Below are 20,092 nucleotides of genomic sequence, written 5' to 3' on the forward strand. Positions count from 1 at the left end.
TATGTTATACATTCAATATTTGAAATTATTTCATTAAGATCAATTATTTTCATCTTATTTTATATACAAGTAAAACGGTTAGGCTTATAATTGTAGAATTATTACTTGCTATGCTTGAAGTTACATTAAAAACTTCTTTTAAATATAGGCTTATCATTTAAGACTTCGTAAGTTTTACCTTCTACTTTGACATCACATTTTTGACGATAAGATTGATTAAATTAAAGTCTATACTTAAGTGATTTAAATCAGAAAATGTTTACTTTAACCAAATCCAAAAGATATTGGAAATTTTTATTTTATCTTTGGTTAATCAGCTTCCATTAATATTTGATATATCAAATATTTAGTTGTGAAAACTCCGTTTATATTCCCTTAATTGAAAACACAGTACAGTTTCAGATCATTTCATGTTTACATATTAAATGGAATTTATTGATTATACAAGTATGTATGTAATACAACGTGGAAGTATAAATAACCTTCCTATTCAACATCTGCATTAATATATAAATTCAAATATTAAAGAGTTTTTAGAAAATATTAAAAAGAAGTAACAATACGTAGAACTAATATTAAAATCTTGTTTTATCAATTAATTTTATTAATGTAGCGTTCCCAACAACATCCCAATCTTGATGATATTCTTGCGTCTTGAATATTAGTTATTTATCTGTTAAATTAACTTTATTTTCAATTATTAAGCGTTTACTCTTTAAATTTAATTTAAAATTCATTTACAGTTTTTTGATTTTAAGACAAATAAGTATTGTGTTAGTCGATTTTGGTCCTATTTGTTCGGTTCAGCTTTATGAATTGTTGCCGTTTTGTGGATGCCTTTTAAATTCCATTTTAATAAAAGCTTTGGTTTGTTTAGTAATTTATTTTCAAAATATTAAATCTTATAATGCTGGTATATTAACTGCTTTATCTAATCGTATTGGTGATGTCGCTTTATTGTTAGTAATTGCATGAATATTAAATTATGGGGGTTGAAATTATATTACTTAAATAAATCGAGATATCAAGAATTGACAAAGGACTTCTTTTTAATGTTCTCAATAAGCCCAAGTATGAATCGGTGTAACCGACATTTATGAATATATAAACTAAAAATATTGATTTATTTTGCTCAAACGTAATTTTTTATAAAATTTTATATCAAATCTATAAACTAATTGTTATCGTAAGAGCTTACAAGTTATTTACGAGTATTTGTCTGTCTTTTTTTGACATTTTAAACGATAATCAGAACGAATTTACTTAAAACTTTTAAAAAGTATATATCACTCTATGTTTGATTTAGTTACTAAGTTTTCCCCCTCTCTTCTCTCTAACTCTTTGCAGTTAACGTTTCTGGCAGCATTGAACAAGGGGTAAGTTGGCAAATGATGAAATGGATATACTTGTAAGTGTGTACATAGTTGTGCCCTTAAGCTTCTGGGCAGAGAACCCACATCATGGCGATGTGGGGTTCTCAGACCACAGCTCGTGTGATCCCCAGGGTGTAGCTTGTATCAATCTTAATTTATAACGAATTTAATACGAGTATGGCTTTCTGTTAGCCTCCGTTTTGTCATACAAGTAGATGCCTCTTCCGCAGAGCGGCTGAATGAACGAAGGAACGCACATAGAAATTGCAAAATGTGCGGCAGGATATTCTCGCAGGATTTGTTGCGCCATTATGGCAAACACGAGCTGTGTTTGCTGGCCTCTTTTTTCCACTGGAAAAAGGCCTACACACACAACGAGTGTACATATGTATGTACATTTGTTTGCTGTGGTTTTTCCTTTGGTTTTGTTTCCTCGACATGTGCTGCATGGAAAATGTGCATTGGATGTTTGGCTTAGGGTTACGGGCATTGCAGGACTTGTGGAAATGTGTGTGCGTGCCTGGCATTGCGTATACGAGCCCGTAAATATGGGACGCGCATGTAGCAGAAAATACACTTAAGTGATTTTATGGCGCCATTTAAATGTTTGCTCAAATTTGAAAGCGCTAAGCAAATTCCATAAATTTCACGCCTGTAGGTAGGCCATATATTTGAATTTGGCGAGGCCTTCGGCCTTGCTTTTAACATGTTGAAATGCTTATCAGCAACAAGTGAAGCGAAATTATGCCCAGAAATGCGATCAGACATAAAAGGAAACGCACACAGACAGCGCAAAAGTACGAATATTGCGAATATGCGACTCTTGTATACCTTGTAATTATGAAATTTTATAAAGTTATATTTATTGTTCTTAATAGAACTGTCATATCGGAATAATTAAGCAACTGGTTCAACTAAGAGTGACTTTGTACAGATTGTTCCTTTTGCACTTATAAAAAACCCAAGAATACCGAGTTTCGTTAAAAAATTATATAGTCATACGATTTAAATAAAGCTTTCAGAATAGGAAATGATAATATTTGGTTCTAATACCAGAATAAATAGAATAAATACTTCAAAATTGTTGTCTTAACGATAGTTCCTATGGCAGCTATAAAAAACACATCATAAATGATTTGTAATAAATTAAGTCTACATTTAAGTAAGACAAGCGTACATGAAGAGTTTGGTCTCCCTAGCTATTATAGCTTAGAAGCGATCGATGGTCATACAGACAGACAGTCAGACAAACGGAAAGTCAAACGAATTTCGTGCTAATTTCGTGTCATTTCGTAATGCTGATTTTGCATCTGCGTAGTTGTAGTCTGCCAGGCCCCTACTACCTGTTACACACTTTTCAAACTTCTTTGCATACACTTTCATGTTTCGGATACAGGGTATACAAAGCGCAGAGTGTAAGTGCGTGCGTGTGGGAGGGAAATACAGCAAATGGCTGATGGAACAGGTGGATGGATGAGTGGTATGCCCGCTTATCAGCAGCTGCTACCTGCACAACCAGTGTCTGCTGACAGCTTTCACTTTGTCCTACCTCTGCCTCCGTTGATTGACTCTGTGACGAGCACTGGTTGCCTGCGTGTGAGTGTGTTTGTAGGACTTACTCGCAGAGTATAGCATACATTAGGGCGTTGCTTATTGAAGGCACGCACAAATGCGGATCCTTTGATAGATTGTTGCCTTGCTGCGTGACTGGCGTCGGACGGATATGAACGTGCGTGTTGAAAGCACGGGACTCGCTTCGCCAAATGCAAGCCAATGCCGACAAAAGGAAACTGGCATTGTTTCCCGGCTAGCTAATACGTGGCCGCATAGGAACTTAGAGAGCAAACGCTCGCAACTTCTAGCATCAGTGCGAATGTTGGTAAAAAATTTTTGTACAACGCGATGAACTTTGGAAATATAGGAGATGAAAACAGAGTTTGAAATCGTATAAGGGTTTCAAGTGTGCAAATTGAAGGCCGCCCTTTAAAAGAACAATTTGCAAACAATTTCTGACTCTTTCATAAATAGAATGAAAATATGTACTCGTATGTATATATCCACGTATGTTAAATTTCAAAGACCTTTGTCTGTTGACCTTACTTTACCAGGTCTTATAAATTGAATTACAATGGATAGCTTATCAATAAAGCGATTCTTTTATTTAATTATCAGCTAAAAAGATTGGGTCGTATTAGACAGGCTTTAAAAAGAATATATCAAATAAGTTTACTGTAGCAAAAAGACAAATATAGTGTTAAGGAAACTCTACTGTAGGCTCTATATTTTAGTTCAAAACTATTATTGGTTTTAGTTGATTGATTTTAGTTTTAATCTATCAATCAGCTGTTATTAGACTCTGTAAAGTTTACTTCAGACAACATGCATACAGTGGCTCCCACTGTAACTTTCTCATTATATTCAATATCCATTTTTAGATTGATATAATAATGAAATGTTGTAGAACAGATAATAAACAGAGAAGTTATTAATTTACACTTTGAGAAAAAAACTAGGGTTTGATGTTTATTTTCTGAAATAAAAGTAAAACATATACGATTCTACTTAAGATAAAAAAATCAAATGAAATTAGGCCGACTAAGCCGCTTATCGTACTTAAATTATTTTACCTTTACCAATGTTTCTATTAATTATAATTTTAAAGGCAATGAGATATGAATAAGTTACTTTTCTTGAAAGATTCCACTTAAAAAGTTTAACTATTTTCAATAGAAAGAAATGTTTATTTTTTATCTAAAAAGAATAGTCCCTGTTTAGTCTACAAAGTTTGTTGTTTCCTGACCTTACAACTTAAGGTCAGGATCAATAGTTACGTGAAAAACTTACCCATTCTTCTTTAGCGCACATTGATTAACTTTTTACCAAAGACTGTGCCTATACGAGTGAGTGCCAGCACATAAAACTTTTACGCACAGATATCCATCCCTCTCTCAAGCCTGGCAAAATACGCGGCGTATACGCAATGCACGAAAAAGTTGTTATTTGTCTTAGCTCTTAGCTCTCAAGTTGTCACATTGTCTGTCTGCAAATATTTGAACTCTGGGTAATGTATAAATAATTGCATGTCACTTGAAGCAGAGCTAAATCAACCGCAGGAACTTTGCTTTGCTTGCTTTGCTTGTAGACTTTGTGTGTCGTCGGCTCAACACCTGGCCGACCGAGCCTCTGATTAGCATAATGCCCCCCTAATGACAGACAAATAGGTCGGCTAATGTTCAATATAATAATTACAGTTGTTTATGTGTGAAAACATAACACGCGCTTCGGCTATAAATGGCCGGACTGAGCCCGTATCCGAACCCCAGGGGCCGAATTGACGCCAAACAACAGCAGCAGCAATAAAAAGCAACCATGAAAGCAGCAACAGTAGCAAGAAATGCCCGGATTTATGTCGTATCAAGTTATAAAAATGGAACATAAAATCAATGCGTACAATAAATTGATAAAAAAGAAGCAAGAAATGGAAAAGAAAGAAAAACAAGTGTTGGCCCGCACTGATGGCCGGCCAGACAGACGGTCGATGATTGCAGTTGACAGCGCGTTGAAAGCGTGCCTTTAATTATGCAAAAGCTAAAAAATGCCCAACAACAACAAAATCAACAATTACGTGGTATGTCTTTATTAATTAAGTGTTGAGGTTTATTGAAGTTGGCGGCTCGAGTGGCCAGCAGTGTGGCATGCGTCGCCCGAGGAGTCATCGTCAAGTTGTTGCATTTTATTTCAAGAGATTATTCAATTGAATTGCTCCACTTGGGACCCCTTTGAGACTGGGGTCAAGTATCAACATATTGGAGCTGACAGTTTTGAAGACAAATAACCCTGTATAACAGTTCGAAACATTACTTTTTTTTGGTACATTAGTGGAAGGTGTATAAGTTGTGCTGAATATAATTAAAATATTTACTAAATGCAAACTCTGAAATGATTATGTGGAACTTAAAACCAGACAAATGATGTAACTGATCTTACTCATAGGAAGATTGGCGTCGCGTTCGCGTCAGTTCGCCTGGTCGACCAATTTTATAATCCACAACGCACGTACTATTACAAAACAACAAATTCATCTCGAAAAACAAAACTTGCACTTCGACCTATTCAACGATTCATCCTCACCGCTCTCTCCATACTATAATGCTAGTACTCTAGTATTCTATGGTTAGAACAGGTTACCAATCACTGTCAATTCATATGAAATCAATGTACCTTCTTCAAAAGTTCCCCTCCAAATAAACTACTCGCACAGACCAATACATATATTAACACCCAGACTAAAGGCTTTCGTTGCTCTTGCTATGAACATCACCCTATAATTTAGGATGAATTCTTAGTTAAATTTATGTAAATAGAATAATAATGGAAAGCTGAGATCGGGCGGGCATTATTTAAAATCACCAAGATCGGGAAAATGGAGGGTGCATCAGAAAAAAAAACATTAACTTTTTCTGCCTATTGCTTAAGGAAAGGTGGATACCAAGTTTGGTTACTCTAGTTCTTATTTTTACTGAGTTCTTGTCGTTCATACAGACGGACATCGCTTTATCGACTAGTCTTGTCATCCTGATCATAAATGTACTCCTATATACATATATTGGGAGAACTTCCAGGAAGCTTCTGTTTGTTTCATAGATTCGAACTTATCCTACCTTTTATACCCCTTAAAAACTGGAATCAATAAAATATTATTGAATTTCTTTTATTAGTATTAAAAATAAAAGTTAACTTGATTTGATATTTTTGATTTTGTTTTCAACTGATATTTTATAAACAGCTGACTGTTTATATAGCTGACTATATTATAAAGCCCAAACAATTAACAATGATTTTTTTCTATGATATTTTCCACTGAAAGTTTCCATCTGTCCAAATTTTCAATACACATAAATATATTTGAATAAAATAAGCCTAACTATGCAATGGTCATGCTGCTAGAAATAATTCCTTTAATCACCAAATTGAAAACATTTAGGTTAATATTCTGCCGACAGAAGCTTATAATACTCCCAATTTTATGTATATAGCAAAGGAAGTCTCCTCTCTTTCGAGAACTTTTAACGGAGCCCAGGTTCGTAAAATAGAATATATTCTTTTGTTAATGGAGGAAACAATAAAACCTTAAAAGGCGTATAAATCATGAAGTCATTATTCGATGAGTATGAGTCACAAACAAACTGGCTTGCAAATTTTTGTCAAAAGCCTACTTCTACAGTTGAACTAATGATATAGTTTAGGTTTTAATGAATGTTGAATAAATGTTGCTGCCATTACTAAAAACAATGTGCGAAAAAATGAATGGAATCCACGATGTTATCAGAATTATCAATTTGAAATTAATCTAAGGTCTAATAGAGGTTCTGTGTTTAAAGGCAAAAAACGCTCTACTCTTTGTAAAAGCTAGGAAAATAAAACAATAAGAATACGAAAATCATAAAAAATATTGTATGCAATTTTTGCTTATAAAGACAGTATTATAATTGCTATGAGCGGGTGAGTTTATGCTTCACGTTGTAGAATTTCCGGGGCTTCTATTTATCCTCGTTTTCCGATGCTCCACCACTCTAGTTTCAAGCCTCGCTCGTCCCCAGCTGCCTGCGCTGCTGTGTCCAACACGTCTCGCCAACTTGTCTGCATTTATGTCGCCTTTGTGGGTCCGACGAAGTGTTTTGTTGTTGGTTTTGCGCCTCATAAATCACAAAAATTGTGCGCGTGTAAAAAATAAATGTATAGTACAACAAAAAAAAAAAGAAGAACGACACGCCCACCACACACACAAACATACATATACACATACACACTCAGCAGACAGACACAAAGAGAGGGCAATAAAAAGTTTTGATTTTGGATCTTTTTATTTGTTTGCACGCTGCTGAGCAAACAAATAACAAAAAAATAAATTACAAAAGGCGTTGTCTGCAGACGCACACACACATACGTATGTATATACAGAATCGCAGACAGATATGACGGAAACGGAAGTGCGTATTGCCATACGTGTTATAGGAATAATAACAACAACAATAAAACCCACGATAGCGTCATTCTGCGGCAACTTGCTGCGGTTTTGTTTTGCGCAACTTTTGCACCTTGCGAACAGTTTTTGTGATTAATTGCAGACATGAAGCCACAACAACAACAGCAACATGAGTCAGTGGTTCTTGCTTCCTTGGTGCTCGGCCCAAAAATGAAACAAAAGGCAGTGAACCCAAAAACACATCTAAGCAGCCATAAAAATGCAATAAAAAGGCACAGCTTTCCTACCTTATTTTTTGTTGTTGCTGCCTCTTTATTGTTATAAATGATAAGAGCGGGACAATAAGCCGCCGAATAGTATAGATACACGATCCGACTCTTGCATACCCTGCAGCGCAGTCTAACAGACCACAAAATAAAATGGAATGTTTAAAAGAATTCCGCATTGAGGTTTAATCAGTAACTTTGAGGCCTTAGTCTACACAACTTAAAACTAGTTTTAAGGCTTTTCTATATTTATAATAATAGGAAAATAGTTTAGTATATATTAAAAATGATTATATAATGAATAACAATATGGTGATAGTAATAATAATTCAATTATTAATTAACTTAATTAATTTATTAAATATTTGAAATCATAAATATATAAATAAATAAAATATAAAATATTTAAATGGTGTTCAAATATTTATTATATTTTGTTATTATATATATTTAAATAATTGATGATAGAAAGAAATAATTGAATGAATAAATAAACAAACATTTAATATTCAAAATGTTCTGATAAATTATAAATTAAATATTTTATTGAAATATTTAAATATATAATTAAAGGTGAAAATAATATAATGAATAAATAAACAAACATTTAATATTTAAAATGTTTGAATAAATAATAAATGAAAAATTTAATCAAATGGATTATTTTAAAAATGTAATGATTAGTTAGACAAATAAATAAAATAAAAATTTTAAAACACAATTCAATAAATATTGAAATAAATATTTGTGTTGAATTAAAAATAAATGCATAATTAAATAAATAATTGAATAAAATGAAAATAAATTAATAAAATAAATAATGAAGAATATGTTCAATTTATTTAAAAACAATTGTATTGGGGTAATATCAAATTTTAATAAACTACAAGTAAATGCCCAGTTTGGAGGCCTTAGTTGTTATTATTTAGAGTATATAGATGTTCATTCCGACAGACAATCGGACGAATGAACGGACCCATGAATAAATGGACAATCGGTTCTTTTCTTATGACACGCCTCCTTTATCTCAGATAGGGTAGGACTACAAATGTTTTAGCATGCCATTCACCCTTGGGTTATAGGGTATTACAAAAGATATACACACACACTCCTTCTTTTTGACTTGAACTGACAGTTATTTTATTTTTTGGACATCGTGGCGCAGAGTTTTAATTAAAATTAATTGGAGTGGCAGCCCGAAAGTAAGTAGAGAACGCCCAGTTAATTAGGCGCACGTTTCATAAACCGACGTAATTGCAGAGCACAGTCGTATGCTAACACTGTTTGTTGTTGGTGCTTGTGCGATGGATTTTGTTGTTGTTGTTGTGGCAAATGTGAAAGCAACTAAGCGTTTTCTAAGTTATTTTTCTTTTTCTGGTTTCAGCTGCAGTTGGCCAAATGTGCGAAAATTGCTGGCAAATTGCTAGTTTGCTAACTTGATGGACTGACTGCTTGACTGAGGGACGGACGGCCAGATGGAGAGACAAACGCAGTGACGGCTCAACTAGACTAACGACTAACGGAAAGCAGAGAGTTTTGCATATGAAGACAGTTGCATATGTTCATTAACTGGCGACTGAATGCACTCAATCATTCAATTATGCCTGCACTCACGTCTGCGCTCAGTCAGTCAGTCAGTCAGTCAGTCAGTCAGTCAGTCAGTGAGGCAACAATCATTGAGCGTCTTTTCTGGCTGGCAACTAAGTCAGCAAGTCAATCAGCCCCGACTGTCTGCCTCAACAAATCCGAATAACTTTGTCGCTGTCTCTCTGTCTGCTGCCTTTTTGTGTCAGCCGCTTTGCCTGCCAGCTTGTGCGTCTCATTGTCTAACACTCAGTGCAGCAGTCAGTCAGTCAGTCACTCACACACTCAATCTGCACACCAGTCAGCCAGTCCGTCAGGCAGTCAACCAACAATGCCTTGCTATCATTTTCTCAGGTTCTACTTTAAGCAGCAAAGGCTTAGCCCTGCAGCTACAAAACAAGAGAAATATACATACGTACGACTATTTGCATTCGAAAGTCGCGAACTCGGTACTCTTCCAATATTCAAAACATAGATTTAACCAATTGGTAAGCAACATACATCTCTTTAGGAAAAAGGTTTTAACTGCAATTGTGGAACTGCGTTTCGGAATTTAATTCTTATATATATATGTTTATATATATGGCTGTAGATGTGCCAGCAAACGAATCAAAACTTCCTCACACGAGACGAGTATATTAAAAAAATGCAAAGCTTGAAATCCAACAGTTTCTCCCAAATAAAATGTGAAATCAAGCCTTGAACTCGCCAGATTCGACTAAATAAATCTACAATACTCAGACTTGGATTGATTTGAATATAAAAAAAACTGTCATAGCCCCATGAACGATATAGTATAGCAAATTTTCATGTCTCGCTCATTCCTTTATCTAATAAAAATTCAATTTTCCAGCCAACTCAAATCCAAGCTCTCTTATCTCCTATTTTCAAAAATAGGGTTTTTTCAAATTCTGTTGAGCAAATAAGTAACGAACGAGGCCTTCATCATAAATGAAGTCTTCCATGAATTGGACAGAGTCTATGCCGGTAAATTAAAAACGTTTGCATGGTAGGGATTTAATTACATTTCTTTATATTTATTTCGAATGTGGCTCCTACAATTTATTTTAAAAATATTTATATTTAGATTGAAATGTATATTTGAATTTGCTATTTTTAAGACATTTGCCACTTGAACTCTTCTATTTGTATTTATTTTCAATTTTAGTAGAAAAGTTTACTAGACAATTGAAGTTATAGTTCCAAAATATAGAAAAAAGAACTAACTAAATTAATTCAACAAAAAAAAAGACAGCTTCAATTGCTAATTGAAACCTTCTTTCTTGTTGTTGCCTCATCAACTGCTTACTGCCCGTGCCCCATAGATTAGTCACCTTCCTTGGCTCCTAGGGTATTGCAAAGCCTTCCAGTAGGCAGTAATGGCCACCGTCGTTATCCCACCAATTCCTGGCAGCCTCTGGCCGTAAGTAACTGTACTCTGCCGCCTCTACGATATGATTATGCAGATCGACAGCTGCCGTACTCCTCGTTGCCTGACAGCTGCTGTTGAAAGCCAGCACAGCTTTCGCACTACGCCCAGGAATTTTGGGCACTTGCTGCAGAATGTTTCTTTTTTTTTGTAGTTATGGTCATGTCGTTTATGGCCTTTAAGTCTGGCCAACAAAGTTTTTCTCTCCGCAACTTTTGCGATAAAGCAGCACAAGAATCTGCTCCAGTTTGTAAAACGTTTCGCCTTTGCATGCAGCTTTTGCTACCTTTTGTGGGCTTTTTGTAATTGCTCGCAGGCCGTGCCGAAACTTTTTTGTGGGACGTCTTGTTGCAGCAATTAACGCCCAAGTTTCGGTCAACACTTTGCCATGCCACGCTTTTCACACTCATCCGTGCTTTTTTATTAATTTGGCCAATTTGAGAGGCGGAAGTGATACAAAGAGCAACAACGCAACAAGGTCACCATTTTAATTAAATTTCTAATATGCCAAACGCCAGCACACTCGCGAGTTTTCCCACAGCCCAGGCACGCACCCACAGCTCCACAGCCCCACAGCCCCATCAGCTCCATCAGCACACAATTTTTCCCACACTTGAGGCGAACATCGTTCGCGTCATCAATTCCGCCTCTGTCGCCACTGTGGCTGCGGCTGTGGCAGTGGCAGTGGCTGTGGCTGTGGCTACTGAAGCCACCAAATTGTTTACGACCCTAGCCGACGACGACGACGACAACGACAACGAAGACCAAAAGACAGGAAGCCCCATTATCGCAGCCTCAACCATCACCATCTCATGAGTCAAAAGACTGTGCCGCCACAGACTCTGGCGCATTTTTCTTGTCATTGTTGTTTATTTTATGTTTCAGTGTTTTGCCTTCAGCTGCCAAATGCAAATTGACTTTTAAAATATTGTCTATACTATATATTTTTGTTTCATTGGCTTGCCATAATAAAGTTGTAAAAGCTTGCGCCAAAAAATGTGCACGTTAAATTTTGAATTTGTGGAAATTAATTTAAAGCCACAAATTTAATTTTTTCAATTTCTCTGCTCACACATTTAACGTTGCACTTGGTGCACTTTTTGGGGCCCAGGCACGACATTGTCTGCTTTATTTAATGGCAGTTTAAATTCACATAAAACACACTATGAACATGGCGAGGCTTTTTCTGTTGCTGGTCATGCGCCGTTGGGCGCCATTGTCGCCCATTTGCTGACTGAGGGCCAAGCACAGTGGTTTCAAAACTAAGCTGAACTGGAACTAACTAATTGTATTGTGCTTTAATTCCACCTCTCCAACTGTTGTAGTTTGGGTTCAATTGCTACTACAAAATTGATCAGCCCTTTCTTTCCCCCCAATGTTGCAGACTAAAATCAAAGTAACATCATTGTGAAATTCCGTTAGTTTTTTAACGTTGAACACTATTTAAACATATTTGCCACCCATTTGATGATCTAAACAAAATAAAAATACCATTTTCATAACAACAATTCCACCGATACTATAAAACATATAGTACCTATGCTATTTTTAGACGAGATTTAATCCGCATTGATCTTAAAATTTTAATCTGTCTTGGAAATTCTTCACTCTTTTTTAGAACAAACTTCGCTTTAACTAAGTAATTCAATTTTTGAAATTAAATATAAGTGTGATGTGTAGGAATTTCAAGTCTAGTAGTTGTTTTTCAATGCTTGAGTCCAATAAAGCGAACAAAATTGAGTTCTGAATTGAAGTTACTACAGCTTCCAAACACGAAGGAATTCATTCATTCATTTAAAATGTACACACAAAGTTTTACGTTTGTGGAGAACATTTGGATTAAATCAAATGAAGTCGACATCAGATTAAAGTTAACTGCCATTGTGGGATAGGAGAGCCCTTATGTTTGGGATCGCAGAATTGTAATCTGCCTGACTGTGCAAGGGCAGCGGTATTGGTGGGCATCCACGACTGCGACGTCCAGAATGGCGGTCATTAAAAAATAAAATTGAAAAACATTTGACACGCATGCTGCGTTTGGCCAGATCCGAGCTTGGGGTCGGTAATTGTTTGTACTTGGCAGAGCTTGAGGGTCAAGTGTTAAAGCCAACAAAACATCAAAATATTAAACGAAGCTGTCAGAAAATGGAAAATTGTTGCACACAGCGCTGCAAATAAGTTGGCTGTAAGTTGGTTGGCTATTGCTCGGATTTCACTGCAGCTTCACATTCAATATGCCATTAAGCTAAACGCCACTCTGGAGGCACGTACAATGGCAGTCGTGACGTTGCCTGCCGGCAGCTTAACCCGCAAACGCCCAGCTAGTTAACCCGAAATGCAGGCCAGACCCAGCCCATCGCTCAAAGCGCAACAGGCGACGCAGTCGGGGCTTCTCGGGCGACTGAGACTTTCTTTGGATAGCCACAAAATAGATTATTATGTTAATTACTGTCACGTCACGTCATGGTGCACCACGAGCCCCGCAACGTTGCATTGTTGCATTGTTGCTCGTGGCGCGGCATTAGAGGCGCTATTCAGCTGCAAATTAGCACAGAAGATATGAATCGCCGCGCAGCAGGGGGCGGCGCTCGAGCCGTGGCATGACGGACGTGGCATGTTTACACATACACGTACATATATTTATATTACGCTTGGTAGCTGGCAGGGCTAACGTGGCGTATACGTAACATACTATATAGTATGCTGGTGCTCGGGGAGATTTCGGCGCATAATAAATTGAAATTATTTTCATTGACACGTGCAGGGAGCGGAAATGCGTTGAAAATTCGTGTTAATGGTGGCAATAAAATATCGGATAAACAGCTGCTTGAATATGCTGATTTAATGGCATCTCCAGCGTACTCGTTCATAAAAATACAATTTATCTATAAATATTTTACCATATAAAGGTTTAAGTAAAGTCAAAGGTGCATTTTTTTATATATATATATACTATATTCACTTTATGTTGATTGTTACTATTAAATTAAGCGATTTATTTATGGAAATTCATAAGAGGCTGCAGGCATATAAACTATTTGCTGCATAGCCTAATGAATATTGATGCGAAAAATGAATGACAATTTAAGGGAAAGGTACGAAATGTGTTTATTTAACTAGTTTTCAAAATCTAGACTGAAAATGCAATATCTAAAACGTGAATTGTATGCCTTTCAGTTAAGTTAAAACAACAAATTCGATGACCAACACAGCACAGCATTATTTTACAAAATGCAATTGTAGGATGCCATCAATATATCAGCCATACAAAAAGCATGATACTTAAAAGACTTTTAATAAAACAATCTGTCGTCGATGATTAATGAAAGGACATCGTTTTTGCAAGATTCAGTTCAGGTTCAGACAGCATCAGGTCTTAGGTTAGATTAGGTCAGGTAGATATGGCCGGAGCTTTACTTACGCCTTACACTCATGACTACTAAGATCAATTGTGATGCCAATTAATCCGCTTTAGTTTTATTATTGCGCTTTTAGCCACCCGATGCCACTTTTACGAACTACAGTTTTGTTTTGTCTGCAAGAGAACTTGGGATTTGTGATTTAGACAGTGCCAAAGGAGGCGCTATAAGGCTTTTCTCCTCTCCCCCATCTCAGTAGCTCCAGTCAGGCACTTAGTAGCCCCACCACAGCAGAGATCTCTCAATTCCGAGCAAGCCTGAACTGGCTTTCTCTGAGTTCTTTCAGCGCTGCTGGGTCCGTATCTATGCATGGTTGCGCATCAGAAGCCCGAAGGAAAGAAGGAAGAATACAGGATCCCTATATTCGCAGATGGTCCGGTTCCACATGAGTCTAGCATCAACCAGCCGGAAAGTCTCTTAAGATATCTTCGTCAGTCAGTTATTATTCCAGACTTGTCTGCATTTATTCATTCACCTACAACCTACAATGTTTGGTAAAAGGTGTAACGAGGCTTCCTGAGAAGCCTGAGGATGAAATAATTGTCTGGAACTAAAACGAAAGGGAACTTTATATTAAAAAAGGATGATGTAAAGGGTCTTTACACATAGCTACTTAAGCCAAGGAAAAGGGCCAATACATATCAATTCTATGTATAACATTGAAATGATTATATTTTGATGACATAGAGGCTCATAACTTTGAGATTTCCTTTTAAAAATACCATTTTGAGATCAATGAAAACACGATAGTTATAAAGCTGTGCAAATATTTTGCAATCTAGAAGCAATGTTCAGTAAGCAATTGCTATTATTTATTGTACTATGAATGAGATATACAAATTGGAATATTATGTTAATGAACTGAGGAAATTAACAATTTTCTTATATAATTTCTATTGTATTAGTTTCGCTTGAAATGCAGACGAAAAAAGCTGCTTTTGGCATAGCTTTTGAAATGAGTTTAAGGCCTAGAGTATCGAAATATAATTGACCGTAACAAGTTTCTGGCTTCCTGCTGTTAAACTTGCTTACAATCTGTTTTATAATTGGAGTAAATTTTGGCCAGCGGCCATAAAATGAGAAGAAAGAAGTCTTAATGAAGGCATTTCTATTCAGATTCTAAAACCATTAAAAACCTATCGCTCTAAACTACCACCTACCGTTCAAGCTCGGCAGTTAAGTGCCAGAGCTCGCTTCGGGTTAACACAAAAGACTGTCTTTTATGACAAATATCAGTTGGCTCTGAGAACATGCTTTACATTGTTTCGAAACATTTCCCCATAATGATATCACGTTTCGCCACAAAAGAAGTATCATGTATCCCCCATCGTTAACACCCTGTTTCATGTTATTTAATTAGAACCAAAAAAAAAAGAATATATAAAAGAAGAGAACACCGGCCAACAAAAAAAGTGGCAGCAACCACAACAAAGCGCGCTGGACAGCTTAGTTTTGGCAACGTTTCTAGCGCATGGCCAAAAGCCGGAGCCGGAGCCGGTTTTGGCCAACGGCGCTGGCGGTACGCGAGGTCATGCCAACGACCACAACGACGACGCCGACGACGATGTTGACGTCAAAAACTGACGCGCGCACGTCGCTGAGCTAAACAAGGCACAAATAATGATAATAATAATAATCATAATAACCATCATATGAAATAATATAGAAAAATTATGTTAATAGCAACAGCACCGGCTGTTAGCCATAAAAGGTAACCTGGCCAAGTTCCAAGTAGGCAGCGCGCTCCCCATTGGCCAACTAGAAGTATATTACGTAACATTGCACTTTTGTGCCGCTGCCAGATGGCATTAAGATCTAATTAGCTGCACAACCCCTTCTGGCATTATGAATATTATGAAATATCTGCTCGAGCCCCCTACTCACAAGTATTTTCGTAATTAATTTAATTTTCACGCCACGCTATCTTGTGTCCGGTGGCAGACCCTTGTCCCAGCTTTTCCTGTCACTACTGACACCCTTCCTTTTTTGTGCAAGTGTGTAATTAGAATTTATGAGAGGCGGTGGAGGGCGGGCTGAATATTCAACAAAAAAATACAGCAGGAATTCCGTTTGACAGCCACATGACAAGCCAGTAGAGTGGCCAAGGCGGCAGTCAAGTGGCAGCACAGCCACCCTAAAGTGCAGAGCGGAAATGAAGAAAGCGCACAAAGTTCGGCTTGAGGTGGGTGAGAGAATCAATTTAATAAGAAATACTGGCAGATTTCAGACCAAATTTCGTTCAATGCTGCTATAAAATCCATTAAAGTGTCCAAGTGTGTCAAACTCTTATGACGTGTTGTTGCTGCATAAATAAATCTGGAAAGCTCCTAGCAGGAAAAGCAACGGAAACGAGTGCACAAAATCCGAAGAATGAACATGGCTCTGGCACATGGGAAGTTACTGCTTCTCCTATATTTTAAAATAATTTCAAAATTAAAAAGCAATGCCGGCAGTCGATTGTGATGCTAAGAGTCGATGAAAATTTAATTTGATAAAATACAAATATTTAAATATCAATTAAGCAAGCATTTCATTGTATTTTTACGTACTTTGTGCTTTATGTACAAGTAGAAGTATTTTTATTTTGAATTTATTGGCACATTGAACTGTGCGGAGTATTTAAATTGATATTATTATTAAAAGTTGATACCGGAATGTGACAAATATCAGTTAGAATATTTACTTCTAACAGTCTATTTCTGTTAAATACTAATAAGTATATGTATATTGTGTTTTACTAATATATGACAACTATGATAGAAAGCCCGCTTAACAACAAATTAACTAGCTGTTAATCGACTCATAATTTAATTGAATAAGATGCTAAATATTTATCGATTCTCCATTTCCATATGTCGCCACAGTATAGTATTTTTACCAGAAGTCAGGTCAGTCCAAGCTAAGCTTCTCTTCGTCAAAAAATATAACTTTATGGAAATGCTCTTACAATGTTTTGTATTATCAGCAACTACTTAAGTATGTAGTGACAGATAGTTAATAGATTATTTATATTGAGCAGCGATCAGAAAGTGACGCCAAGCGTTAAATAAAATTGAAATAATCATGTTTCACTTCACAAAGGTTACATTTTCCATGACAAAGTTTCTTGCAAATTCCTTAAAAATGCTCATCAACACCACACCAATGTTGAAATATTAAGTCACTAATAGGTGTTGTTTAAACAACCTAAATAAGCATGACAGCTTACTTTGAATGCCTGAACAACACTTTTTTGAACAAATTTCTGCCAAGTTGTTTTTAAAATGCAATATGCTTTATCGAAATGTTGAAATGTTGAAATACACATGCATTTAAAAGCGTCTTTAATGAGCGCAAATGCACACAAATTACACGGCAAAGTTCACAAACCCATTTTGGTGAAACGAATGCAGAGTGAAAAACGCAGCGACAATGACAACAGCGTTTCCAACGATGATGTTCATGACGACGACGACGACAACGACGACGACAACGACGATGACGATGACGACGAGAAACGGAACTACGCGTCTGTGAAGCAACCGGCAAGCCGTTGAAAATAAGCGCGACACTTGAGCGGCAGCAACACCAAGGCACCCACGCATATGCCCCCAACCCACGCCACGACCCACAACCAACAAATAGGCCGCAGCACCATGGGGTACGAGATCGCCATATTGTGCAAAAAGTCCATTGTTGAGTACAAATGGTTTAAATGTAATTTTATATTACTTGCTGGGAGTGTTCTGGGGTAGGAGTGGGACAAATTTAAAATACAATAGTGCCGGTCAGAGAGTCTAGTTATTTATTTAAAAATGGGCATCGCAGAGGAAAGTAGGGCAAAGATTTATCAACTTAAAAAAGCTTACCAATTTATATTACAAATGCCATTATTGGCCTTACTTACATTTAAACCTGTGGTCGTCCCTCTCCAGGGCGCCTTACAATAAGCATTACAAGTGTATGGTAAAATTTTGCTTATCGGTTTGATGTGAAAAGAAGAAGCTGTATTAATGTTTTTGTCAAGTTCTTATAACTAATGATTATAACCCTACTCTTAGATTTGTCTATCGTTTCATTTATTACAACCTTCTTATGTTTTATTTCTGATCGTAATTTAATAGCAATATTATTAAGTTTCCAACATAAGAATGGATTTGTGGATGGCACCTTTGCATGCAATTCGATTAGCTAAGAAGTGTATTTTATTTTATAACACAACACTTTTTGTTACTTAATTAACATTAAAATTATAAAATAAGGCAATTCCTCTGCCTAACACAGCAATTTTTGTTACTTATTTAACATTAAAATTATTAAAAAAACTAGATGGCAATATTTATTTTCTAGGCATTCATTTTTCCTAATTCAATATTTTTTTAAATATTTATTTATATTTATTTTTGTAAGAGATACATTTTATTTTCATCTCTTGTATTAAGAAATTAGTTAAAGAAGTTCTCTCATAATATACTACCATCGAAGATTTTGCGCTTTTAGGTCACAGAAATTCATTTTACAGCATTCCCAATGGACGGCATAGATAAAGAAAATGGTGGAAGACAGCTTTCCGACTTTGACAATTGAATGATTAACTGTACATACAGTAATATTATGAACACCTTCAACAGCCTAATACAGATTTTCTTCTTACAACTACTTACTGTTAGTCGCATTCAATACGCTTTGTAGTTTTCATATTGTTTTAACAACAAAATCTGTACCGCATTCCACAGTACGTATATGCAGCAGTAAAATAAAAGCTTGGGGGAGGGGTGGGCAGCGGGAAACTTACGTAAAGCTTGCATATTTGTATGATGGATGGAAATGGCGAAAAACCTTCGCACACATACTGAAGAAACCCATTATCAATAATTTGCTAATTGCAATTGCAACATCGGGCATAAAAGATGGCTCGCAATTGTTGGCAACGCAGTTGCCCATATTTGTGATGTGAGTGTGGTGGTGGGGGGTCGGAGCAGGGGTGGGGGGGGGGGCTATGCCTAATTGTGGGTAAGCGGCTTAAATGGCAGTTGACAAAGCAGACGAGTTTGGCAACTGCAGCCACCCACCAAATGTGTTTGGGCCGAGACTTTTATGTTGGCAAACAATCAGCACTTCGTTGTACATATAAACACTGTTTTGGTATTATTTTGTGCCATTATGGTTTATTAATTTTAATGAAAGCCAAGCAACAAAATAATAACAAACAATGCACAAACGAGTGAATGAATGAAACGAACTTTTTATGTGACTTGCGTGCTTTAATGAGTTGCACAGAAATTTGTTTCTCTGACAGCTGTTTGTTTGTGTTTTTGTTGCGTGCTTAGGAAAGTGTTGAAAGTTGTCTTGGACTGTTGCTTGTTGCCTGCACGAGTATGTTATGATTTTTATTACTTTTATTACTTGGCAGCTTAATAAGCGGAAACGCAAACAAAAACACAAGCAACAACACAAGCAAACACGTGTCCGCACATGACAATTGTCGCTCGTATGGCTCTGGGTGGGCGATAATACAAGTACACAATACTCTCGGAGTGTGGGTATAGAGTTCGGTATATAGTCGAGTCGAGTCGAGTTGGAGTTGGAAAGCGTTGCCGACGTAAAAACTTAATTATAACTAGTGGCATAAAAAAAAGAAAAACTTTTGTTTTTCTACTCATAAACTTTTGGCTTCTTTGTATTGTATTGCCATTGTAATTAACAAGCCAAGTAGTCGAATAAAGTTGTCTTTAATTTGCCGCCCTGATGAGGCAATCAAAACTCAAGTATTACAGCGCCCAATACTCGATGTGAGTGAATTAATGGGAGTAGCGAGGGCAGGCTGTGTGGGCTTTGACATCCAATTGACGCCGTGACAGAATAATTGAGCCCAAAGATTAATGACTATATCACATTTTGAAGGCCGCTCTCGGCGTTCATAAATTTCAGTGAGGTCTTTCAGACTTCCAGCAACAATGGCTCCATTTCAAAACAACTAACTAACAACGCTGCTTTTAGAGATTAAGATTTTTGTTTTGCTGTATTTTTTTTATTCTTAGCGTTTACATGGAATA

At 36.5% G+C, this 20,092-nt stretch overlaps 1 long non-coding RNA gene across 1 annotated transcript in view; it reads left to right on the plus strand.

The window, feature by feature from the left end:
• Nucleotides 1-1,346: 1,346 nt before the first annotated feature.
• Nucleotides 1,347-20,092, plus strand: part of LOC115629048 — a 65,385-nt gene continuing 46,639 nt past the window's right edge. The window contains exon 1 of the long non-coding RNA XR_003995864.1: nucleotides 1,347-1,376. This is a non-coding gene — a long non-coding RNA (uncharacterized LOC115629048). The remainder of the gene's footprint in view (nucleotides 1,377-20,092) is intronic.

The sequence above is a fragment of the Scaptodrosophila lebanonensis genome, unplaced genomic scaffold (genome assembly GCF_003285725.1).
Source record: "Scaptodrosophila lebanonensis strain 11010-0011.00,11010-0021.00 unplaced genomic scaffold, SlebRS2 tig00000131-arrow-arrow-pilon, whole genome shotgun sequence".
Lineage (NCBI taxonomy): Eukaryota > Metazoa > Arthropoda > Insecta > Diptera > Drosophilidae > Scaptodrosophila > Scaptodrosophila lebanonensis.